At 48.7% G+C, this 25,388-nt stretch overlaps 10 non-coding genes across 10 annotated transcripts; all 10 read left to right on the top strand.

Moving 5' to 3' along the window:
• The first annotated feature begins 1,343 nt into the window (after positions 1–1,343).
• Positions 1,344–1,416, top strand: TRNAR-ACG (transfer RNA arginine (anticodon ACG)). The gene has a single exon. It is a non-coding gene; the product is annotated as a tRNA-Arg (tRNA).
• Positions 1,417–1,728: 312 nt separating this feature from the next.
• On the top strand, positions 1,729–1,801 carry TRNAR-ACG (transfer RNA arginine (anticodon ACG)). The gene has a single exon. It is a non-coding gene; the product is annotated as a tRNA-Arg (tRNA).
• A 4,526-nt stretch (positions 1,802–6,327) lies between these two features.
• TRNAR-ACG (transfer RNA arginine (anticodon ACG)) lies at positions 6,328–6,400 on the top strand. The gene has a single exon. It is a non-coding gene; the product is annotated as a tRNA-Arg (tRNA).
• Positions 6,401–6,712: 312 nt separating this feature from the next.
• Positions 6,713–6,785, top strand: TRNAR-ACG (transfer RNA arginine (anticodon ACG)). The gene has a single exon. It is a non-coding gene; the product is annotated as a tRNA-Arg (tRNA).
• Positions 6,786–11,310: 4,525 nt separating this feature from the next.
• TRNAR-ACG (transfer RNA arginine (anticodon ACG)) lies at positions 11,311–11,383 on the top strand. Its single transcript has one exon. It is a non-coding gene; the product is annotated as a tRNA-Arg (tRNA).
• A 311-nt stretch (positions 11,384–11,694) lies between these two features.
• Positions 11,695–11,767, top strand: TRNAR-ACG (transfer RNA arginine (anticodon ACG)). The gene has a single exon. It is a non-coding gene; the product is annotated as a tRNA-Arg (tRNA).
• Positions 11,768–16,292: 4,525 nt separating this feature from the next.
• Positions 16,293–16,365, top strand: TRNAR-ACG (transfer RNA arginine (anticodon ACG)). Its single transcript has one exon. It is a non-coding gene; the product is annotated as a tRNA-Arg (tRNA).
• Positions 16,366–16,677: 312 nt separating this feature from the next.
• Positions 16,678–16,750, top strand: TRNAR-ACG (transfer RNA arginine (anticodon ACG)). Its single transcript has one exon. It is a non-coding gene; the product is annotated as a tRNA-Arg (tRNA).
• Positions 16,751–21,275: 4,525 nt separating this feature from the next.
• TRNAR-ACG (transfer RNA arginine (anticodon ACG)) lies at positions 21,276–21,348 on the top strand. Its single transcript has one exon. It is a non-coding gene; the product is annotated as a tRNA-Arg (tRNA).
• A 311-nt stretch (positions 21,349–21,659) lies between these two features.
• TRNAR-ACG (transfer RNA arginine (anticodon ACG)) lies at positions 21,660–21,732 on the top strand. The gene has a single exon. It is a non-coding gene; the product is annotated as a tRNA-Arg (tRNA).
• The last annotated feature ends 3,656 nt before the right edge of the window (positions 21,733–25,388 follow it).

Here is a 25,388-nt window from a genome sequence, read left to right as displayed (position 1 = left end):
GGGTACAGTGGGGTGGGGCAGTGGGTAGGGTAGGTCTACAGTGGTGTGGGATATTGTGGGTAGCGAAGAGTGGGGTAGGTGTAGAGTGGTTTGGGGTATAGTCAGTGGTGGTAGAGTAGGGTGGGGATAAGGGTAGATTGGGTGAGAGGGGAGAGGTGGGAATAGAGGGGGTGGGGTAGTGAGTTAAGGACAGGTAGAATTGGGTAAGATTTTTGTTATTATACCGGTAGCCATTTACAGCGGCAATTAAGCCATTAACTCACAGCAGACTGCTTAGAAACAACATAGATACCAGGGGTTGAGTTTTGGGTGGGAGGGGCAAGGAGTGGGTGGGAATGGCCAAAGAGGTAAGCATGGCCCAAGGCAGTCAATTAGACGATAAACAACCAACAATATTTAACAAATAAATAACCCAAAAAAAACCAAGTCGTGTGTCCCTCTTCACATGTCATCTCCCTCCTACCTGTACTTCAATGCAACGGTTTCGGCTTATAGGTGGTGCTTAAAATGCACAGTAGGCCATGTGCCTTCATCGCACCGGTGTTGTATACTAAACTGTTCCCCATGATAGACTGCTCGCCTGGTGTTCGGCAATCTTGGAGCCCCAACCCAACACCCTGACACAGCGATCGCCAAAAGGAAATAAAAATGTGCTGAAATGCTCCAGCCGGGCTTCTTAGTCCTGCTCTCTAAGAGGAAGGCTACAGCTCAATAAAACACCTTTTAAGAAGTAAACAAAAAATTGTATTCAATATATTATATGTTATTTTCTTAAAGTGAAAAACCCCATTTTATGTCTCTCACTTGTTGCATGTTTCGCGTTTCTGTGGCATGCACGTCGAGTACTCCTTGGCACGCCTATCACTCAGGCCTTATCTGTTTCATATCTGTATGGCACTTTTGGGGTTGATCTGGGTACAGATCATCCTCTCCCGCGGATTTAACACTGAAGAGCACCGAGCACATAAAATGGTACAATACTAAAAAGTGAAAACAGTCTAAATCTGTTATTTGCGCATGAAAATGTGAGTGCTATAGTACAATAAATGAGATGCTTGGTCCGTAAAACTCGCCAGAAAATACGTGCAGAGAGTTGCAATCCGGGCAGTATCTGATGCCAAATGCGTTCTTTGTCAGATGTTTGTATGTATTGTTTTCAATAAAGTATTTAAAAATGAGCCTTCTTTAACACATGTCACACGCCTGCTTATTGTGTGTTGGTAGCGTTTTTCCTACCTCTCGCTGTAAAAATGAGAACAAAGTTTCTCGTGATGTCTCAGGCAGCCCGACCTGAGCCTCTGGTTCGTAACAAAAGTGCTGAATGCAGCACACAGTGCAGCAGCGGGCCAGTGGCGCAATGGATAACGCGTCTGCCTACGGAGCAGAAGATTCCAGGTTCGACTCCTGGCTGGCTCGTTCAAATGCTGCCTTTTTGTTCTGTATTTAAAAATGAGCCTTCTCACGCAAGGCACTCGAAAGCTCATTGTGTGTTTGTAGTCACTGTTGCAGCGTGTTTCTACCTCTACTCGGGAGAAAAAATCGGAACTACGTTATTTCTCATGATGTCTCTAACACATGGCACACGCCTGCTCATTGTCAGTTCGTAGGCGTGTTTTCAACCACCTCTCCTTATAAAAATGAGAACTAAGTTGCTCATGATGGCTCAATCCGCATGATGAGCATCTGCGTCGTAACAAAAGTGCTGATTCCAAGAGTCACTGCAGCAGAGGGCCAGTGGCGCAATGGATAACGCGTCTGCCTACGGAGCAGAAGATTCCAGGTTCGACTCCTGGCTGGCTCGTTCGCATGCTGCCTTTTTGTTCTAGAAAGTATTTAAAAATGAGCCTTGTCACGCATGGCACACAAAAGCACATTGTTTGTTCGTAGTTAGTGGGTTTTTTCTACCTCTCCTCTGGGAAAAATGAGAACTAAGTTTCTCATGATGGCACACGCTCGCTCACCTGCTCATTGTGGGCTTGTAGCGTTTTTTTCTACCTCTCCTTGTAAAAATGAGAAGTACGTTTCTCACTGTGTCTCAAGCAGGAAACTTCTATTTCGTTACAAAAGTGCTGACTCCTGCTCACGCTGTAGCAGCGGTCCAGTGGCGCAATGGATAACACATTTGACTAATTCCAGGTTGACTCCTGGCTGGCTCGATCATAGGCTGCCTTTTTGATTTATTCAATATGTATACATGGTCGAAGGCTGCAGACAGGCCCAGTAACAAGAGGAGGGCTTGCTTCTTGGCATCTTTGATATCATCCTGTTGAATCTTTAGGTCCAGTAAGGCCGATTCAGTGCCGTGGCTTGGTTGGAAACCAGATTGGCGCAAGCCCAGGAGATTGTGTGATTCCAGTCAAAACAGGTTCTTCCCTGTTCGTCCAAAACCATCAAGGACCACATTGACACCCTTGCTCTGAATCTGGCCGACTTCTGTAACCATTCCATCACCTGTGGAATCTTCCCCTCCACTCTGAAGCATTCTCTTGTGCACCCTCTTCTCAAAAATTCCACAGCCGACCCCTCCGGCCCGGCTAACTTCGCAGGTTTCTATCACTCCTTTCCAGGGCAAACTCTTGGAAAAGCTGACCATCTCCCAGCTTAATCTTCACACCGACTCTGTTGGTTGTCTCCATGACCATCAGCCTGGCTTCAGAGCTGTCAGAAGCATGGAAACTGCTCTCCTGAACACCTGTGAAGACCTGCTGTCCAACCATGACTCTAACATCCCTTTTGGGTCCTCATCCTACTCGATTTCTCTTCTGCCTTTGACACGGTCAACCATGCCATCCTGCTCAACTGTCTCCGTGATAAGCCGGGTATCACTGATCAGGCCCTGGCCTGGATGACCTCTTTCCACTCTGATCGGCCCTCCCAGGTCCAACTTGGGTCCTTCCTTTTCGCCATCTCATTCTCTACTTGTGGTGTTCCCCACGGGTCTAACCTCTCTCCCTGGCTGTTCAACCAATACCTGGCACCCATTTCCCACCGCATTGCAGCTCTCTGCTTCAACTTTCAGTGCTATGCGGATGACACTCTGCTTGTTTTCAGGCTTCCCTCCCTCATCTCTGACCGTCTGTCTGCCATCCAGGACTGGTCTGCCGCCAATGATCTCTGCCTTAATCCCATTTAGGCAGAGATTCTCCTCATCGGCACACCTGCACCCTCCTTTCCTGCCACTCTCTGGCCGGCCTCCCTTGGCCCTCTTCCTGCTCCCACCTTTGAGGCTAAGAACCTTGGGGTCATCTTCGACTCCACACTCTCCTTTTCTTCTCACATCTCTGACATCTCTAAGAAGTCAAACTACCAACTGTACATTTGCAGAGGTATTGTTCCTTTCCTCTCCTTCCCCCAGAAGCTTACTGTATCTAGAGCTCTGATTCTCTCTAGGCTAGACTACTGCAACAGCCTCTTTCTAAATCTGCCTGCTTCTTCTCTCTGTCCTCTGCAACTCATCCAGAACAGGACTGCAAGACGTTTCCTTGGTCTGAAGCCCAGGGATCGTATCTCTCCAGCCCTGAAATCTTTTCATTGCTCCCAGTGGCTGCAAGGGTTAAATTCAAGTCCCTCTGCATTGTCCACAAGGCTTACTGGGGCCTGGGTCCAAAATACCTTCAACTCTCCCTCCGTAAATACCTTCCCACTCAAGCTCTTTTCTCCTCCACCTCCAACTCCCTCAGGGCCGGTCGCTTCTCCAAGCAACGAGTTGGGGGTAGATCTCTTTCCTCAGCTGGGGCCTCCCTCTGGAACAGCCTGCCTGCCACACTGAAACTTGAGGAGAACCATCTCTGGTTCCGGAAGCACCTCAAGACCTTCCTCTTTGCTTCTGCCTTTGCTCTTCCGCTCCCCTGCTGATCTGTCTGCTTCAGCTCCGTGCACCTGGCTACCCTCTGATTTCGGGCCAAGGTCCCTGCCCACCCAGCCGCACACCTGCACTGCCTCCTGGCAACCCTTGCACGCAATCCTTGCACTTGGGTCTGTATCTGTAACCCTACAGTGCCCTTACCTGCACTTATCAGACACCCCTTGTCTGCGCTTTAAACCTCGCACTTGCCACCCTGCTGGCTGCGCTACCAGTTGTTGTTGTTTTTATCCCTTCCTAGGCACGTTCCACCTCGCCCCTCTCCTTGCACTTTCCTCCCTCCCTCTCCCCTGCACTTGAGCATTCTCAATGTCACTGGGCCTAGGAAGATCGCTGTTTTGTCCTCCCTTCTTCCCCTCCCTTGCCTCGTCACGCTCTGAAACACGCGTGTATGAGTACGATTCAAATACAATATCATGTCATATCATAGCAGGAATCTATAGATCTGAAGATACGCAACTCCTTCAATCATTCATTGCAAACAGTAACAAACAAGGATAATTCCTCAGTGGTGTGATGGAGGCCCTTAACAGGTCTGAGGGATGTCCCCAACATCTGGAACACGATTTATCCTCCCATTACACCACTAATGAAACTTCTTTGCCTTCTCCATTGTTCAGGACGTTTTGGCATGTGCCAATTTGCACTGGACGCAGATCCCCTGCCGCTGAGGCCTCTTGGCCATGACCTTTTAGCACTGCTATGATTTGGCAAGTGAAGAATCACAACATAGGGCCACCACTAGATGCAATGTGATGTACGCTATCTGCCAAGATGGGCTACGTGCTACATGCCAACATACAGAAAGCGGAGTCTTTACTTTTTGAAGGGTCTTCCCGTGAAAGGGCTGTTTGGCGCTTACATGGCAGAATGCATGGACCTCAGAATAGAATACGTTGTGCATCTACCTACATCCGAAGAGACACTGTCAAAGGCGTGCCTGTTCACTTTGACTGCCTGTCTGATCTTGAACAACTAGCGTAGGTCTGGGGTAAGTTGAAGACTCAACAAACACGTACCTTAACTCGGTAGTGATCTGAAGATATGGAAAGGCTGGGCGAAATCTATTGGGATCAAAGGACCTCGTGTCACCTTGCCAGTCTACAGTGGTTTGATGGATAGGGGTACAGTGGGGTGGGGCAGTGGGTAGGGTAGGTCTACAGTGGTGTGGGATATTGTGGGTAGCGAAGAGTGGGGTAGGTGTAGAGTGGTTTGGGGTATAGTCAGTGGTGGTAGAGTAGGGTGGGGATAAGGGTAGATTGGGTGAGAGGGGAGAGGTGGGAATAGAGGGGGTGGGGTAGTGAGTTAAGGACAGGTAGAATTGGGTAAGATTTTTGTTATTATACCGGTAGCCATTTACAGCCGCAATTAAGCCATTAACTCACAGCAGACTGCTTAGAAACAACATAGATACCAGGGGTTGAGTTTTGGGTGGGAGGGGCAAGGAGTGGGTGGGAATGGCCAAAGAGGTAAGCATGGCCCAAGGCAGTCAATTAGACGATAAACAACCAACAATATTTAACAAATAAATAACCCAAAAAAAACCAAGTCGTGTGTCCCTCTTCACATGTCATCTCCCTCCTACCTGTACTTCAATGCAACGGTTTCGGCTTATAGGTGCTGCTTAAACTGCAGAGTAGGCCATGTGCCTTCATCGCACCGGTGTTGTATACTAAACTGTTCCCCATGATAGACTGCTCGCCTGGTGTTAGGCAATCTTGGAGCCCCAACCCAACACCCTGACACAGCGATCGCCAAAAGGAAATAAAAATGTGCTGAAATGCTCCAGCCGGGCTTCTTAGTCCTGCTCTCTAAGAGGAAGGCTACAGCTCAATAAAACACCTTTTAAGAAGTAAACAAAAAATTGTATTCAATATATTATATGTTATTTTCTTAAAGTGAAAAACCCCATTTTATGTCTCTCACTTGTTGCATGTTTCGCGTTTCTGTGGCATGCACGTCGAGTACTCCTTGGCACGCCTATCCCTCAGGCCTTATCTGTTTCATATCTGTATGGCACTTTTGGGGTTGATCTGGGTACAGATCATCCTCTCCCGCGGATTTAACACTGAAGAGCACCGAGCACATAAAATGGTACAATACTAAAAAGTGAAAACAGTCTAAATCTGTTATTTGCGCATGAAAATGTGAGTGCTATCGTACAATAAATGAGATGCTTGGTCCGTAAAACTCGCCAGAAAATACGTGCAGAGAGTTGCAATCCGGGCAGTATCTGATGCCAAATGCGTTCTTTGTCAGATGTTTGTATGTATTGTTTTCAATAAAGTATTTAAAAATGAGCCTTCTTTAACACATGTCACACGCCTGCTTATTGTGTGTTGGTAGCGTTTTTCCTACCTCTCGCTGTAAAAATGAGAACAAAGTTTCTCGTGATGTCTCAGGCAGCCCGACCTGAGCCTCTGGTTCGTAACAAAAGTGCTGAATGCAGCTCACAGTGCAGCAGCGGGCCAGTGGCGCAATGGATAACGCGTCTGCCTACGGAGCAGAAGATTCCAGGTTCGACTCCTGGCTGGCTCGTTCAAATGCTGCCTTTTTGTTCTGTATTTAAAAATGAGCCTTCTCACGCAAGGCACTCGAAAGCTCATTGTGTGTTTGTAGTCACTGTTGCAGCGTGTTTCTACCTCTACTCGGGAGAAAAAATGGGAACTACCTTATTTCTCATGATGTCTCTAACACATGGCACACGCCTGCTCATTGTCAGTTCGTAGGCGTGTTTTCAACCACCTCTCCTTATAAAAATGAGAACTAAGTTGCTCATGATGGCTCAATCCGCATGATGAGCCTCTGCGTCGTAACAAAAGTGCTGATTCCAAGAGTCACTGCAGCAGAGGGCCAGTGGCGCAATGGATAACGCGTCTGCCTACGGAGCAGAAGATTCCAGGTTCGACTCCTGGCTGGCTCGTTCGCATGCTGCCTTTTTGTTCTAGAAAGTATTTAAAAATGAGCCTTGTCACGCATGGCACACAAAAGCACATTGTTTGTTCGTAGTTAGTGCGTTTTTTCTACCTCTCCTCTGGGAAAAACGAGAACTAAGTTTCTCATGATGGCACACGCTCGCTCACCTGCTCATTGTGGGCTTGTAGCGTTTTTTTCTACCTCTCCTTGTAAAAATGAGAAGTACGTTTCTCACTGTGTCTCAAGCAGGAAACTTCTGTTTCGTTACAAAAGTGCTGACTCCTGCTCACGCTGTAGCAGCGGTCCAGTGGCGCAATGGATAACACATTTGACTAATTCCAGGTTGACTCCTGGCTGGCTCGATCATAGGCTGCCTTTTTGATTTATTCAATATGTATACATGGTCGAAGGCTGCAGACAGGCCCAGTAACAAGAGGAGGGCTTGCTTCTTGGCATCTTTGATATCATCCTGTTGAATCTTTAGGTCCAGTAAGGCCGATTCAGTGCCGTGGCTTGGTTGGAAACCAGATTGGCGCAAGCCCAGGAGATTGTGTGATTCCAGTCAAAACAGGTTCTTCCCTGTTCGTCCAAAACCATCAAGGACCACATTGACACCCTTGCTCTGAATCTGGCCGACTTCTGTAACCATTCCATCACCTGTGGAATCTTCCCCTCCACTCTGAAGCATTCTCTTGTGCACCCTCTTCTCAAAAATTCCACAGCCGACCCCTCCGGCCCGGCTAACTTCGCAGGTTTCTATCACTCCTTTCCAGGGCAAACTCTTGGAAAAGCTGACCATCTCCCAGCTTAATCTTCACACCGACTCTGTTGGTTGTCTCCATGACCATCAGCCTGGCTTCAGAGCTGTCAGAAGCATGGAAACTGCTCTCCTGAACACCTGTGAAGACCTGCTGTCCAACCATGACTCTAACATCCCTTTTGGGTCCTCATCCTACTCGATTTCTCTTCTGCCTTTGACACGGTCAACCATGCCATCCTGCTCAACTGTCTCCGTGATAAGCCGGGTATCACTGATCAGGCCCTGGCCTGGATGACCTCTTTCCACTCTGATCGGCCCTCCCAGGTCCAACTTGGGTCCTTCCTTTTCGCCATCTCATTCTCTACTTGTGGTGTTCCCCACGGGTCTAACCTCTCTCCCTGGCTGTTCAACCAATACCTGGCACCCATTTCCCACTGCATTGCAGCTCTCTGCTTCAACTTTCAGTGCTATGCGGATGACACTCTGCTTGTTTTCAGGCTTCCCTCCCTCATCTCTGACCGTCTGTCTGCCATCCAGGACTGGTCTGCCGCCAATGATCTCTGCCTTAATCCCATTTAGGCAGAGATTCTCCTCATCGGCACACCTGCACCCTCCTTTCCTGCCACTCTCTGGCCGGCCTCCCTTGGCCCTCTTCCTGCTCCCACCTTTGAGGCTAAGAACCTTGGGGTCATCTTCGACTCCACACTCTCCTTTTCTTCTCACATCTCTGACATCTCTAAGAAGTCAAACTACCAACTGTACATTTGCAGAGGTATTGTTCCTTTCCTCTCCTTCCCCCAGAAGCTTACTGTATCTAGAGCTCTGATTCTCTCTAGGCTAGACTACTGCAACAGCCTCTTTCTAAATCTGCCTGCTTCTTCTCTCTGTCCTCTGCAACTCATCCAGAACAGGACTGCAAGACGTTTCCTTGGTCTGAAGCCCAGGGATCGTATCTCTCCAGCCCTGAAATCTTTTCATTGCTCCCAGTGGCTGCAAGGGTTAAATTCAAGTCCCTCTGCATTGTCCACAAGGCTTACTGGGGCCTGGGTCCAAAATACCTTCAACTCTCCCTCCGTAAATACCTTCCCACTCGAGCTCTTTTCTCCTCCACCTCCAACTCCCTCAGGGCCGGTCGCTTCTCCAAGCAACGAGTTGGGGGTAGATCTCTTTCCTCAGCTGGGGCCTCCCTCTGGAACAGCCTGCCTGCCACACTGAAACTTGAGGAGAACCATCTCTGGTTCCGGAAGCACCTCAAGACCTTCCTCTTTGCTTCTGCCTTTGCTCTTCCGCTCCCCTGCTGATCTGTCTGCTTCGGCTCCGTGCACCTGGCTACCCTCTGATTTCGGGCCAAGGTCCCTGCCCACCCAGCCGCACACCTGCACTGCCTCCTGGCAACCCTTGCACGCAATCCTTGCACTTGGGTCTGTATCTGTAACCCTACAGTGCCCTTACCTGCACTTATCAGACACCCCTTGTCTGCGCTTTAAACCTCGCACTTGCCACCCTGCTGGCTGCGCTACCAGTTGTTGTTGTTTTTATCCCTTCCTCGGCACGTTCCACCTCGCCCCTCTCCTTGCACTTTCCTCCCTCCCTCTCCCCTGCACTTGAGCATTCTCAATGTCACTGGTCCTAGGAAGATCGCTGTTTTGTCCTCCCTTCTTCCCCTCCCTTGCCTCGTCACGCTCTGAAACACGCGTGTATGAGTACGATTCAAATACAATATCATGTCATATCATAGCAGGAATCTATAGATCTGAAGATACGCAACTCCTTCAATCATTCATTGCAAACAGTAACAAACAAGGATGATTCCTCAGTGGTGTGATGGAGGCCCTTAACAGGTCTGAGGGATGTCCCCAACATCTGGAACACGATTTATCCTCCCATTACACCACTAATGAAACTTCTTTGCCTTCTCCATTGTTCAGGACGTTTTGGCATGTGCCAATTTGCACTGGACGCAGATCCCCTGCCGCTGAGGCCTCTTGGCCATGACCTTTTAGCACTGCTATGATTTGGCAAGTGAAGAATCACAACATGGGGCCACCACTAGATGCAATGTGATGTACGCTATCTGCCAAGATGGGCTACGTGCTACATGCCAACATACAGAAAGCGGAGTCTTTACTTTTTGAAGGGTCTTCCCGTGAAAGGGCTGTTTGGCGCTTACATGGCAGAATGCATGGACCTCAGAATAGAATACTTTGTGCATCTACCTACATCCGAAGAGACACTGTCAAAGGCGTGCCTGTTCACTTTGACTGCCTGTCTGATCTTGAACAACTAGCGTAGGTCTGGGGTAAGTTGAAGACTCAACAAACACGTACCTTAACTCGGTAGTGATCTGAAGATATGGAAAGGCTGGGCGAAATCTATTGGGATCAAAGGACCTCGTGTCACCTTGCCAGTCTACAGTGGTTTGATGGATAGGGGTACAGTGGGGTGGGGCAGTGGGTAGGGTAGGTGTACAGTGGTGTGGGATATTGTGGGTAGCGAAGAGTGGGGTAGGTGTAGAGTGGATTGGGGTATAGTCAGTGGTGGTAGAGTAGGGTGGGGATAAGGGTAGATTGGGTGAGAGGGGAGAGGTGGGAATAGAGGGGGTGGGGTAGTGAGTTAAGGACAGGTAGAATTGGGTAAGATTTTTGTTATTATACCGGTAGCCATTTACAGCGGCAATTAAGCCATTAACTCACAGCAGACTGCTTAGAAACAACATAGATACCAGGGGTTGAGTTTTGGGTGGGAGGGGCAAGGAGTGGGTGGGAATGGCCAAAGAGGTAAGCATGGCCCAAGGCAGTCAATTAGACGATAAACAACCAACAATATTTAACAAATAAATAACCCAAAAAAAAAAAAGTCGTGTGTCCCTCTTCACATGTCATCTCCCTCCTACCTGTACTTCAATGCAACGGTTTCGGCTTATAGGTGGTGCTTAAAATGCAGAGTAGGCCATGTGCCTTCATCGCACCGGTGTTGTATACTAAACTGTTCCCCATGATAGACTGCTCGCCTGGTGTTCGGCAATCTTGGAGCCCCAACCCAACACCCTGACACAGCGATCGCCAAAAGGAAATAAAAATGTGCTGAAATGCTCCAGCCGGGCTTCTTAGTCCTGCTCTCTAAGAGGAAGGCTACAGCTCAATAAAACACCTTTTAAGAAGTAAACAAAAAATTGTATTCAATATATTATATGTTATTTTCTTAAAGTGAAAACCCCCATTTTATGTCTCTCACTTGTTGCATGTTTCACGTTTCTGTGGCATGCACGTCGAGTACTCCTTGGCACGCCTATCACTCAGGCCTTATCTGTTTCATATCTGTATGGCACTTTTGGGGTTGATCTGGGTACAGATCATCCTCTCCGCGGATTTAACACTGAAGAGCACCGAGCACATAAAATGGTACAATACTAAAAAGTGAAAACAGTCTAAATCTGTTATTTGCGCATGAAAATGTGAGTGCTATAGTACAATAAATGAGATGCTTGGTCCGTAAAACTCGCCAGAAAATACGTGCAGAGAGTTGCAATCCGGGCAGTATCTGATGCCAAATGCGTTCTTTGTCAGATGTGTGTATGTATTGTTTTCAATAAAGTATTTAAAAATGAGCCTTCTTTAACACATGTCACACGCCTGCTTATTGTGTGTTGGTAGCGTTTTTCCTACCTCTCGCTGTAAAAATGAGAACAAAGTTTCTCGTGAAGTCTCAGGCAGCCCGACCTGAGCCTCTGGTTCGTAACAAAAGTGCTGAATGCAGCTCACAGTGCAGCAGCGGGCCAGTGGCGCAATGGATAACGCGTCTGCCTACGGAGCAGAAGATTCCAGGTTCGACTCCTGGCTGGCTCGTTCAAATGCTGCCTTTTTGTTCTGTATTTAAAAATGAGCCTTCTCACGCAAGGCACTCGAAGCTCATTGTGTGTTTGTAGTCAGTGTTGCAGCGTGTTTCTACCTCTACTCGGGAGAAAAAATGGGAACTACCTTATTTCTCATGATGTCTCTAACACATGGCACACGCCTGCTCATTGTCAGTTCGTAGGCGTGTTTTCAACCACCTCTCCTTATAAAAATGAGAACTAAGTTGCTCATGATGGCTCAATCCGCATGATGAGCCTCTGCGTCGTAACAAAAGTGCTGATTCCAAGAGTCACTGCAGCAGAGGGCCAGTGGCGCAATGGATAACGCGTCTGCCTACGGAGCAGAAGATTCCAGGTTCGACTCCTGGCTGGCTCGTTCGCATGCTGCCTTTTTGTTCTAGAAAGTATTTAAAAATGAGCCTTGTCACGCATGGCACACAAAAGCACATTGTTTGTTCGTAGTTAGTGCGTTTTTTCTACCTCTCATCTGGGAAAAATGAGAACTAAGTTTCTCATGATGGCACACGCTCGCTCACCTGCTCATTGTGGGCTTGTAGCGTTTTTTTCTACCTCTCCTTGTAAAAATGAGAAGTACGTTTCTCACTGTGTCTCAAGCAGGAAACTTCTGTTTCGTTACAAAAGTGCTGACTCCTGCTAACGCTGTAGCAGCGGTCCAGTGGCGCAATGGATAACACATTTGACTAATTCCAGGTTGACTCCTGGCTGGCTCGATCATAGGCTGCCTTTTTGATTTATTCAATATGTATACATGGTCGAAGGCTGCAGACAGGCCCAGTAACAAGAGGAGGGCTTGCTTCTTGGCATCTTTGATATCATCCTGTTGAATCTTTAGGTCCAGTAAGGCCGATTCAGTGCCGTGGCTTGGTTGGAAACCAGATTGGCGCAAGCCCAGGAGATTGTGTGATTCCAGTCAAAACAGGTTCTTCCCTGTTCGTCCAAAACCACCAAGGACCACATTGACACCCTTGCTCTGAATCTGGCCGACTTCTGTAACCATTCCATCACCTGTGGAATCTTCCCCTCCACTCTGAAGCATTCTCTTGTGCACCCTCTTCTCAAAAATTCCACAGCCGACCCCTCCGGCCCGGCTAACTTCGCAGGTTTCTATCACTCCTTTCCAGGGCAAACTCTTGGAAAAGCTGACCATCTCCCAGCTTAATCTTCACACCGACTCTGTTGGTTGTCTCCATGACCATCAGCCTGGCTTCAGAGCTGTCAGAAGCATGGAAACTGCTCTCCTGAACACCTGTGAAGACCTGCTGTCCAACCATGACTCTAACATCCCTTTTGGGTCCTCATCCTACTCGATTTCTCTTCTGCCTTTGACACGGTCAACCATGCCATCCTGCTCAACTGTCTCCGTGATAAGCCGGGTATCACTGATCAGGCCCTGGCCTGGATGACCTCTTTCCACTCTGATCGGCCCTCCCAGGTCCAACTTGGGTCCTTCCTTTTCGCCATCTCATTCTCTACTTGTGGTGTTCCCCACGGGTCTAACCTCTCTCCCTGGCTGTTCAACCAATACCTGGCACCCATTGCCCACCGCATTGCAGCTCTCTGCTTCAACTTTCAGTGCTATGCGGATGACACTCTGCTTGTTTTCAGGCTTCCCTCCCTCATCTCTGACCGTCTGTCTGCCATCCAGGACTGGTCTGCCGCCAATGATCTCTACCTTAATCCCATTTAGGCAGAGATTCTCCTCATCGGCACACCTGCACCCTCCTTTCCTGCCACTCTCTGGCCGGCCTCCCTTGGCCCTCTTCCTGCTCCCACCTTTGAGGCTAAGAACCTTGGGGTCATCTTCGACTCCACACTCTCCTTTTCTTCTCACATCTCTGACATCTCTAAGAAGTCAAACTACCAACTGTACATTTGCAGAGGTATTGTTCCTTTCCTCTCCTTCCCCCAGAAGCTTACTGTATCTAGAGCTCTGATTCTCTCTAGGCTAGACTACTGCAACAGCCTCTTTCTAAATCTGCCTGCTTCTTCTCTCTGTCCTCTGCAACTCATCCAGAACAGGACTGCAAGACGTTTCCTTGGTCTGAAGCCCAGGGATCGTATCTCTCCAGCCCTGAAATCTTTTCATTGCTCCCAGTGGCTGCAAGGGTTAAATTCAAGTCCCTCTGCATTGTCCACAAGGCTTACTGGGGCCTGGGTCCAAAATACCTTCAACTCTCCCTCCGTAAATACCTTCCCACTCGAGCTCTTTTCTCCTCCACCTCCAACTCCCTCAGGGCCGGTCGCTTCTCCAAGCAACGAGTTGGGGGTAGATCTCTTTCCTCAGCTGGGGCCTCCCTCTGGAACAGCCTGCCTGCCACACTGAAACTTGAGGAGAACCATCTCTGGTTCCGGAAGCACCTCAAGACCTTCCTCTTTGCTTCTGCCTTTGCTCTTCCGCTCCCCTGCTGATCTGTCTGCTTCGGCTCCGTGCACCTGGCTACCCTCTGATTTCGGGCCAAGGTCCCTGCCCACCCAGCCGCACACCTGCACTGCCTCCTGGCAACCCTTGCACGCAATCCTTGCACTTGGGTCTGTATCTGTAACCCTACAGTGCCCTTACCTGCACTTATCAGACACCCCTTGTCTGCGCTTTAAACCTCGCACTTGCCACCCTGCTGGCTGCGCTACCAGTTGTTGTTGTTTTTATCCCTTCCTCGGCACGTTCCACCTCGCCCCTCTCCTTGCACTTTCCTCGCTCCCTCTCCCCTGCACTTGAGCATTCTCAATGTCACTGGGCCTAGGAAGATCGCTGTTTTGTCCTCCCTTCTTCCCCTCCCTTGCCTCGTCACGCTCTGAAACACGCGTGTATGAGTACGATTCAAATACAATATCATGTCATATCATAGCAGGAATCTATAGATCTGAAGGTTCGCAACTCCTTCAATCATTCATTGCAAACAGTAACAAACAAGGATGATTCCTCAGTGGTGTGATGGAGGCCCTTAACAGGTCTGAGGGATGTCCCCAACATCTGGAACACGATTTATCCTCCCATTACACCACTAATGAAACTTCTTTGCCTTCTCCATTGTTCAGGACGTTTTGGCATGTGCCAATTTGCACTGGACGCAGATCCCCTGCCGCTGAGGCCTCTTGGCCATGACCTTTTAGCACTGCTATGATTTGGCAAGTGAAGAATCACAACATGGGGCCACCACTAGATGCAATGTGATGTACGCTATCTGCCAAAATGGGCTACGTGCTACATGCCAACATACAGAAAGCGGAGTCTTTACTTTTTGAAGGGTCTTCCCGTGAAAGGGCTGTTTGGCGCTTACATGGCAGAATGCATGGACCTCAGAATAGAATACTTTGTGCATCTACCTACATCCGAAGAGACACTGTCAAAGGCGTGCCTGTTCACTTTGACTGCCTGTCTGATCTTGAACAACTAGCGTAGGTCTGGGGTAAGTTGAAGACTCAACAAACACGTACCTTAACTCGGTAGTGATCTGAAGATATGGAAAGGCTGGGCGAAATCTATTGGGATCAAAGGACCTCGTGTCACCTTGCCAGTCTACAGTGGTTTGATGGATAGGGGTACAGTGGTGTGGGGCAGTGGGTAGGGTAGGTGTACAGTGGTGTGGGATATTGTGGGTAGCGAAGAGTGGGGTAGGTGTAGAGTGGTTTGGGGTATAGTCAGTGGTGGTAGAGTAGGGTGGGGATAAGGGTAGATTGGGTGAGAGGGGAGAGGTGGGAATAGAGGGGGTGGGGTAGTGAGTTAAGGTCAGGTAGAATTGGGTAAGATTTTTGTTATTATACCGGTAGCCATTTACAGCGGCAATTAAGCCATTAACTCACAGCAGACTGCTTAGAAACAACATAGATACCAGGGGTTGAGTTTTGGGTGGGAGGGGCAAGGAGTGGGTGGGAATGGCCAAAGAGGTAAGCATGGCCCAAGGCAGTCAATTAGACGATAAACAACCAACAATATTTAACAAATAAATAACCCAAAAAAAAACAAGTCGTGTGTCCCTCTTCACATGTCATCTCCCTCCTACCTGTACTTCAATGCAACGGTTTCGGCTTATAGGTGGTGCTTAAAATGCACAGTAGGCCATGTGCCTTCATCGCACCGGTGTTGTATACTAAACTGTTCCCCATGATAGTCTGCTCGCCTGGTGTTCGGCAATCTTGGAGCCCCAACCCAACACCCTGACACAGCGATCGCCAAAAGGAAATAAAAATGTGCTGAAATGCTCCAGCCGGGCTTCTTAGTCCTGCTCTCTAAGAGGAAGGCTGCAGCTCAATAAAACACCTTTTAAGAAGTAAACAAAAAATTGTATTCAATATATTATATGTTATTTCTTAAAGTGAAAAACCCCATTTTATGTCTCTCACTTGTTGCATGTTTCGCGTTTCTGTGGCATGCACGTCGAGTACTCCTTGGCACGCCTATCACTCAGGCCTTACCTGTTTCATATCTGTATGGCACTTTTGGGTTTGATCTGGGTACAGATCATCCTCTCCCGCGGATTTAACACTGAAGAGCACCGAGCACATAAAATGGTACAATACTAAAAAGTGAAAACAGTCTAAATCTGTTATTTGCGCATGAAAATGTGAGTGCTATCGTACAATAAATGAGATGCTTGGTCCGTAGAACTCGCCAGAAAATACGTGCAGACAGTTGCAATCCGGGCAGTATCTGATGCCAAATGCGTTCTTTGTCAGATGTTTGTATGTATTGTTTTCAATAAAGTATTTAAAAATGAGCCTTCTTTAACACATGTCACATGCCTGCTTATTGTGTGTTGGTAGCGTTTTTCCTACCTCTCGCTGTAAAAATGAGAACAAAGTTTCTCGTGATGTCGCAGGCAGCCTGACCTGAGCCTCTGGTTCGTAACAAAAGTGCTGAATGCAGCTCACAGGGCAGCAGCGGGCCAGTGGCGCAATGGATAACGCGTCTGCCTACGGAGCAGAAGATTCCAGGTTCGACTCCTGGCTGGCTCGTTCAAATGCTGCCTTTTTGTTCTGTATTTAAAAATGAGCCTTCTCACGCAAGGCACTCGAAAGCTCATTGTGTGTTTGTAGTCACTGTTGCAGCGTGTTTCTACCTCTACTCGGGAGAAAAAATGGGAACTACGTTATTTCTCATGATGTCTCTAACACATGGCACACGCCTGCTCATTGTCAGTTCGTAGGCGTGTTTTCAACCACCTCTCCTTATAAAAATGAGAACTAAGTTGCTCATGATGGCTCAATCCGCATGATGAGCCTCTGCGTCGTAACAAAAGTGCTGATTCCAAGAGTCACTGCAGCAGAGGGCCAGTGGCGCAATGGATAACGCGTCTGCCTACGGAGCAGAAGATTCCAGGTTCGACTCCTGGCTGGCTCGTTCGCATGCTGCCTTTTTGTTCTAGAAAGTATTTAAAAATGAGCCTTGTCACGCATGGCACACAAAAGCACATTGTTTGTTCGTAGTTAGTGCGTTTTTTCTACCTCTCCTCTGGGAAAAATGAGAACTAAGTTTCTCATGATGGCACACGCTCGCTCACCTGCTCATTGTGGGCTTGTAGCGTTTTTTTCTACCTCTCCTTGTAAAAATGAGAAGTACGTTTCTCACTGTGTCTCAAGCAGGAAACTTCTGTTTCGTTACAAAAGTGCTGACTCCTGCTCACGCTGTAGCAGCGGTCCAGTGGCGCAATGGATAACACATTTGACTAATTCCAGGTTGACTCCTGGCTGGCTCGATCATAGGCTGCCTTTTTGATTTATTCAATATGTATACATGGTCGAAGGCTGCAGACAGGCCCAGTAACAAGAGGAGGGCTTGCTTCTTGGCATCTTTGATATCATCCTGTTGAATCTTTAGGTCCAGTAAGGCCGATTCAGTGCCGTGGCTTGGTTGGAAACCAGATTGGCGCAAGCCCAGGAGATTGTGTGATTCCAGTCAAAACAGGTTCTTCCCTGCTCGTCCAAAACCATCAAGGACCACATTGACACCCTTGCTCTGAATCTGGCCGACTTCTGTAACCATTCCATCACCTGTGGAATCTTCCCCTCCACTCTGAAGCATTCTCTTGTGCACCCTCTTCTCAAAAATTCCACAGCCGACCCCTCCGGCCCGGCTAACTTCGCAGGTTTCTATCACTCCTTTCCAGGGCAAACTCTTGGAAAAGCTGACCATCTCCCAGCTTAATCTTCACACCGACTCTGTTGGTTGTCTCCATGACCATCAGCCTGGATTCAGAGCTGTCAGAAGCATGGAAACTGCTCTCCTGAACACCTGTGAAGACCTGCTGTCCAACCATGACTCTAACATCCCTTTTGGGTCCTCATCCTACTCGATTTCTCTTCTGCCTTTGACACGGTCAACCATGCCATCCTGCTCAACTGTCTCCGTGATAAGCCGGGTATCACTGATCAGGCCCTGGCCTGGATGACCTCTTTCCACTCTGATCGGCCCTCCCAGGTCCAACTTGGGTCCTTCCTTTTCGCCATCTCATTCTCTACTTGTGGTGTTCCCCACGGGTCTAACCTCTCTCCCTGGCTGTTCAACCAATACCTGGCACCCATTTCCCACCGCATTGCAGCTCTCTGCTTCAACGTTCAGTGCTATGCGGATGACACTCTGCTTGTTTTCAGGCTTCCCTCCCTCATCTCTGACCGTCTGTCTGCCATCCAGGACTGGTCTGCCGCCAATGATCTCTGCCTTAATCCCATTTAGGCAGAGATTCTCCTCATCGGCACACCTGCACCCTCCTTTCCTGCCACTCTCTGGCCGGCCTCCCTTGGCCCTCTTCCTGCTCCCACCTTTGAGGCTAAGAACCTTGGGGTCATCTTCGACTCCACACTCTCCTTTTCTTCTCACATCTCTGACATCTCTAAGAAGTCAAACTACCAACTGTACATTTGCAGAGGCATTGTTCCTTTCCTCTCCTTCCCCCAGAAGCTTACTGTATCTAGAGCTCTGATTCTCTCTAGGCTAGACTACTGCAACAGCCTCTTTCTAAATCTGCCTGCTTCTTCTCTCTGTCCTCTGCAACTCATCCAGAACAGGACTGCAAGACGTTTCCTTGGTCTGAAGCCCAGGGATCGTATCTCTCCAGCCCTGAAATCTTTTCATTGCTCCCAGTGGCTGCAAGGGTTAAATTCAAGTCCCTCTGCATTGTCCACAAGGCTTACTGGGGCCTGGGTCCAAAATACCTTCAACTCTCCCTCCGTAAATACCTTCCCACTCGAGCTCTTTTCTCCTCCACCTCCAACTCCCTCAGGGCCGGTCGCTTCTCCAAGCAACGAGTTGGGGGTAGATCTCTTTCCTCAGCTGGGGCCTCCCTCTGGAACAGCCTGCCTGCCACACTGAAACTTGAGGAGAACCATCTCTGGTTCCGGAAGCACCTCAAGACCTTCCTCTTTGCTTCTGCCTTTGCTCTTCCGCTCCCCTGCTGATCTGTCTGCTTCGGCTCCGTGCACCTGGCTACCCTCTGATTTCGGGCCAAGGTCCCTGCCCACCCAGCCGCACACCTGCACTGCCTCCTGGCAACCCTTGCACGCAATCCTTGCACTTGGGTCTGTATCTGTAACCCTACAGTGCCCTTACCTGCACTTATCAGACACCCCTTGTCTGCGCTTTAAACCTCGCACTTGCCACCCTGCTTGCTGCGCTACCAGTTCTTGTTGTTTTTATCCCTTCCTCGGCACGTTCCACCTCGCCCCTCTCCTTGCACTTTCCTCCCTCCCTCTCCCCTGCACTTGAGCATTCTCAATGTCACTGGGCCTAGGAAGATCGCTGTTTTGTCCTCCCTTCTTCCCCTCCCTTGCCTCGTCACGCTCTGAAACACGCGTGTATGAGTACGATTCAAATACAATATCATGTCATATCATAGCAGGAATCTATAGATCTGAAGATACGCAACTCCTTCAATCATTCATTGCAAACAGTAACAAACAAGGATAATTCCTCAGTGGTGTGATGGAGGCCCTTAACAGGTCTGAGGGATGTCCCCAACATCTGGAACACGATTTATCCTCCCATTACACCACTAATGAAACTTCTTTGCCTTCTCCATTGTTCAGGACGTTTTGGCATGTGCCAATTTGCACTGGACGCAGATCCCCTGCCGCTGAGGCCTCTTGGCCATGACCTTTTAGCACTGCTATGATTTGGCAAGTGAAGAATCACAACATGGGGCCACCACTAGATGCAATGTGATGTACGCTATCTGCCAAGATGGGCTACGTGCTACATGCCAACATACAGAAAGCGGAGTCTTTACTTTTTGAAGGGTCTTCCCGTGAAAGGGCTGTTTGGCGCTTACATGGCAGAATGCATGGACCTCAGAATAGAATACTTTGTGCATCTACCTACATCCGAAGAGACACTGTCAAAGGCGTGCCTGTTCACTTTGACTGCCTGTCTGATCTTGAACAACTAGCGTAGGTCTGGGGTAAGTTGAAGACTCAACAAACACGTACCTTAACTCGGTAGTGATCTGAAGATATGGAAAGGCTGGGCGAAATCTATTGGGATCAAAGGACCTCGTGTCACCTTGCCAGTCTACAGTGGTTTGATGGATAGGGGTACAGTGGGGTGGGGCAGTGGGTAGGGTAGGTGTACAGTGGTGTGGGATATTGTGGGTAGCGAAGAGTGGGGTAGGTGTAGAGTGGTTTGGGGTATAGTCAGTGGTGGTAGAGTAGGGTGGGGATAAGGGTAGATTGGGTGAGAGGGGAGAGGTGGGAATAGAGGGGGTGGGGTAGTGAGTTAAGGTCAGGTAGAATTGGGTAAGATTTTTGTTATTATACCGGTAGCCATTTACAGCGGCAATTAAGCCATTAACTCACAGCAGACTGCTTAGAAACAACATAGATACCAGGGGTTGAGTTTTGGGTGGGTGGGGCAAGGAGTGGGTGGGAATGGCCAAAGAGGTAAGCATGGCCCAAGGCAGTCAATTAGACGATAAACAACCAACAATATTTAACAAATAAATAACCCAAAAAAAAACAAGTCGTGTGTCCCTCTTCACATGTCATCTCCCTCCTACCTGTACTTCAATGCAACGGTTTCGGCTTATAGGTGGTGCTTAAAATGCAGAGTAGGCCATGTGCCTTCATCGCACCGGTGTTGTATACTAAACTGTTCCCCATGATAGACTGCTCGCCTGGTGTTCGGCAATCTTGGAGCCCCAACCCAACACCCTGACACAGCGATCGCCAAAAGGAAATAAAAATGTGCTGAAATGCTCCAGCCGGGCTTCTTAGTCCTGCTCTCTAAGAGGAAGGCTGCAGCTCAATAAAACACCTTTTAAGAAGTAAACAAAAAATTGTATTCAATATATTATATGTTATTTTCTTAAAGTGAAAAACCCCATTTTATGTCTCTCACTTGTTGCATGTTTCGCGTTTCTGTAGCATGCACGTCGAGTACTCCTTGGCACGCCTATCACTCAGGCCTTATCTGTTTCATATCTGTATGGCACTTTTGGGGATGATCTGGGTACAGATCATCCTCTCCGCGGATTTAACACTGAAGAGCACCGAGCACATAAAATGGTACAATACTAAAAAGTGAAAACATTCTAAATCTGTTATTTGCGCATGAAAATGTGAGTGCTATCGTACAATAAATGAGATGCTTGGTCCGTAGAACTCGCCAGAAAATACGTGCAGAGAGTTGCAATCCGGGCAGTATCTGATGCCAAATGCGTTCTTTGTCAGATGTTTGTATGTATTGTTTTCAATAAAGTATTTAAAAATGAGCCTTCTTTAACACATGTCACACGCCTGCTTATTGTGTGTTGGTAGCGTTTTTCCTACCTCTCGCTGTAAAAATGAGAACAAAGTTTCTCGTGATGTCTCAGGCAGCCCGACCTGAGCCTCTGGTTCGTAACAAAAGTGCTGAATGCAGCTCACAGTGCAGCAGCGGGCCAGTGGCGCAATGGATAACGCGTCTGCCTACGGAGCAGAAGATTCCAGGTTCGACTCCTGGCTGGCTCGTTCAAATGCTTCCTTTTTGTTCTGTATTTAAAAATGAGCCTTCTCACGCAAGGCACTCGAAGCTCATTGTGTGTTTGTAGTCACTGTTGCAGCGTGTTTCTACCTCTACTCGGGAGAAAAAATGGGAACTACGTTATTTCTCATGATGTCTCTAACACATGGCACACGCCTGCTCATTGTCAGTTCGTAGGCGTGTTTTCAACCACCTCTCCTTATAAAAATGAGAACTAAGTTGCTCATGATGGCTCAATCCGCATGATGAGCCTCTGCGTCGTAACAAAAGTGCTGATTCCAAGAGTAACTGCAGCAGAGGGCCAGTGGCGCAATGGATAACGCGTCTGCCTACGGAGCAGAAGATTCCAGGTTCGACTCCTGGCTGGCTCGTTCGCATGCTGCCTTTTTGTTCTAGAAAGTATTTAAAAATGAGCCTTGTCACGCATGGCACACAAAAGCACATTGTTTGTTCGTAGTTAGTGCGTTTTTTCTACCTCTCCTCTGGGAAAAATGAGAACTAAGTTTCTCATGATGGCACACGCTCGCTCACCTGCTCATTGTGGGCTTGTAGCGTTTTTTTCTACCTCTCCTTGTAAAAATGAGAAGTACGTTTCTCACTGTGTCTCAAGCAGGAAACTTCTGTTTCGTTACAAAAGTGCTGACTCCTGCTCACGCTGTAGCAGCGGTCCAGTGGCGCAATGGATAACACATTTGACTAATTCCAGGTTGACTCCTGGCTGGCTCGATCATAGGCTGCCTTTTTGATTTATTCAATATGTATACATGGTCGAAGGCTGCAGACAGGCCCAGTAACAAGAGGAGGGCTTGCTTCTTGGCATCTTTGATACCATCCTGTTGAATCTTTAGGTCCAGTAAGGCTGATTCAGTGCCGTGGCTTGGTTGGAAACCAGATTGGCGCAAGCCCAGGAGATTGTGTGATTCCAGTCAAAACAGGTTCTTCCCTGTTCGTCCAAAACCATCAAGGACCACATTGACACCCTTGCTCTGAATCTGGCCGACTTCTGTAACCATTCCATCACCTGTGGAATCTTCCCCTCCACTCTGAAGCATTCTCTTGTGCACCCTCTTCTCAAAAATTCCACAGCCGACCCCTCCGGCCCGGCTAACTTCGCAGGTTTCTATCACTCCTTTCCAGGGCAAACTCTTGGAAAAGCTGACCATCTCCCAGCTTAATCTTCACACCGACTCTGTTGGTTGTCTCCATGACCATCAGCCTGGCTTCAGAGCTGTCAGAAGCATGGAAACTGCTCTCCTGAACACCTGTGAAGACCTGCTGTCCAACCATGACTCTAACATCCCTTTTGGGTCCTCATCCTACTCGATTTCTCTTCTGCCTTTGACACGGTCAACCATGCCATCCTGCTCAACTGTCTCCGTGATAAGCCGGGTATCACTGATCAGGCCCTGGCCTGGATGACCTCTTTCCACTCTGATCGGCCCTCCCAGGTCCAACTTGGGTCCTTCCTTTTCGCCATCTCATTCTCTACTTGTGGTGTTCCCCACGGGTCTAACCTCTCTCCCTGGCTGTTCAACCAATACCTGGCACCCATTGCCCACCGCATTGCAGCTCTCTGCTTCAACTTTCAGTGCTATGCGGATGACACTCTGCTTGTTTTCAGGCTTCCCTCCCTCATCTCTGACCGTCTGTCTGCCATCCAGGACTGGTCTGCCGCCAATGATCTCTGCCTTAATCCCATTTAGGCAGAGAACCTCCTCATCGGCACACCTGCACCCTCCTTTCCTGCCACTCTCTGGCCGGCCTCCCTTGGCCCTCTTCCTGCTCCCACCTTTGAGGCTAAGAACCTTGGGGTCATCTTCGACTCCACGCTCTCCTTTTCTTCTCACATCTCTGACATCTCTAAGAAGTCAAACTACCAACTGTACATTTGCAGAGGTATTGTTCCTTTCCTCTCCTTCCCCCAGAAGCTTACTGTATCTAGAGCTCTGATTCTCTCTAGGCTAGACTACTGCAACAGCCTCTTTCTAAATCTGCCTGCTTCTTCTCTCTGTCCTCTGCAACTCATCCAGAACAGGACTGCAAGACGTTTCCTTGGTCTGAAGCCCAGGGATCGTATCTCTCCAGCCCTGAAATCTTTTCATTGCTCCCAGTGGCTGCAAGGGTTAAATTCAAGTCCCTCTGCATTGTCCACAAGGCTTACTGGGGCCTGGGTCCAAAATACCTTCAACTCTCCCTCCGTAAATACCTTCCCACTCGAGCTCTTTTCTCCTCCACCTCCAACTCCCTCAGGGCCGGTCGCGTCTCCAAGCAACGAGTTGGGGGTAGATCTCTTTCCTCAGCTGGGGCCTCCCTCTGGAACAGCCTGCCTGCCACACTGAAACTTGAGGAGAACTATCTCTGGTTCCGGAAGCACCTCAAGACCTTCCTCTTTGCTTCTGCCTTTGCTCTTCCGCTCCCCTGCTGATCTGTCTGCTTCGGCTCCGTGCACCTGGCTACCCTCTGATTTCGGGCCAAGGTCCCTGCCCACCCAGCCGCACACCTGCACTGCCTCCTGGCAACCCTTGCACGCAATCCTTGCACTTGGGTCTGTATCTGTAACCCTACAGTGCCCTTACCTGCACTTATCAGACACCCCTTGTCTGCGCTTTAAACCTCGCACTTGCCACCCTGCTGGCTGCGCTACCAGTTGTTGTTGTTTTTATCCCTTCCTCGGCACGTTCCACCTCCCCCCTCTCCTTGCACTTTCCTCCCTCCCTCTCCCCTGCACTTGAGCATTCTCAATGTCACTGGGCCTAGGAAGATCGCTGTTTTGCCTTCCTTCTTCCCCTCCCTTGCCTCGTCACGCTCTGAAACACGCATGTATGAGTACGATTCAAATACAATATCATGTCATATCATAGCAGGAATCTATAGATCTGAAGATACGCAACTCCTTCAATCATTCATTGCAAACAGTAACAAACAAGGATAATTCCTCAGTGGTGTGATGGAGGCCCTTAACAGGTCTGAGGGATGTCCCCAACATCTGGAACACGATTTATCCCCCCATTACACCACTAATGAAACTTCTTTGCCTTCTCCATTGTTCAGGACGTTTTGGCATGTGCCAATTTGCACTGGACGCAGATCCCCTGCCGCTGAGGCCTCTTGGCCATGACCTTTTAGCACTGCTATGATTTGGCAAGTGAAGAATCACAACATGGGGCCACCACTAGATGCAATGTGATGTACGCTATCTGCCAAGATGGGCTACGTGCTACATGCCAACATACAGAAAGCGGAGTCTTTACTTTTTGAAGGGTCTTCCCGTGAAAGGGCTGTTTGGCGCTTACATGGCAGAATGCATGGACCTCAGAATAGAATACTTTGTGCATCTACCTACATCCGAAGAGACACTGTCAAAGGCGTGCCTGTTCACTTTGACTGCCTGTCTGATCTTGAACAACTAGCGTAGGTCTGGGGTAAGTTGAAGACTCAACAAACACGTACCTTAACTCGGTAGTGATCTGAAGATATGGAAAGGCTGGGCGAAATCTATTGGGATCAAAGGACCTCGTGTCACCTTGCCAGTCTACAGTGGTTTGATGGATAGGGGTACAGTGGGGTGGGGCAGTGGGTAGGGTAGGTGTACAGTGGTGTGGGATATTGTGGGTAGCGAAGAGTGGGGTAGGTGTAGAGTGGTTTGGGGTATAGTCAGTCGTGGTAGAGTAGGGTGGGGATAAGGGTAGATTGGGTGAGAGGGGAGAGGTGGGAATAGAGGGGGTGGGGTAGTGAGTTAAGGACAGGTAGAATTGGGTAAGATTTTTGTTATTATACCGGTAGCCATTTACAGCGGCAATTAAGCCATTAACTCACAGCAGACTGCTTAGAAACAACATAGATACCAGGGGTTGAGTTTTGGGTGGGTGGGGCAAGGAGTGGGTGGGAATGGCCAAAGAGGTAAGCATGGCCCAAGGCAGTCAATTAGACGATAAACAACCAACAATATTTAACAAATAAATAACCCAAAAAAAAACAAGTCGTGTGTCCCTCTTCACATGTCATCTCCCTCCTACCTGTACTTCAA

This window comes from Ambystoma mexicanum, chromosome 13 (assembly GCF_040938575.1).
Source record: "Ambystoma mexicanum isolate Mex_15411 chromosome 13, UKY_AmexF1_1, whole genome shotgun sequence".
Lineage (NCBI taxonomy): Eukaryota > Metazoa > Chordata > Amphibia > Caudata > Ambystomatidae > Ambystoma > Ambystoma mexicanum.
Note: the sequence above shows the minus strand (reverse complement) of the source record. Positions and strands in the feature narration are given on the sequence as shown.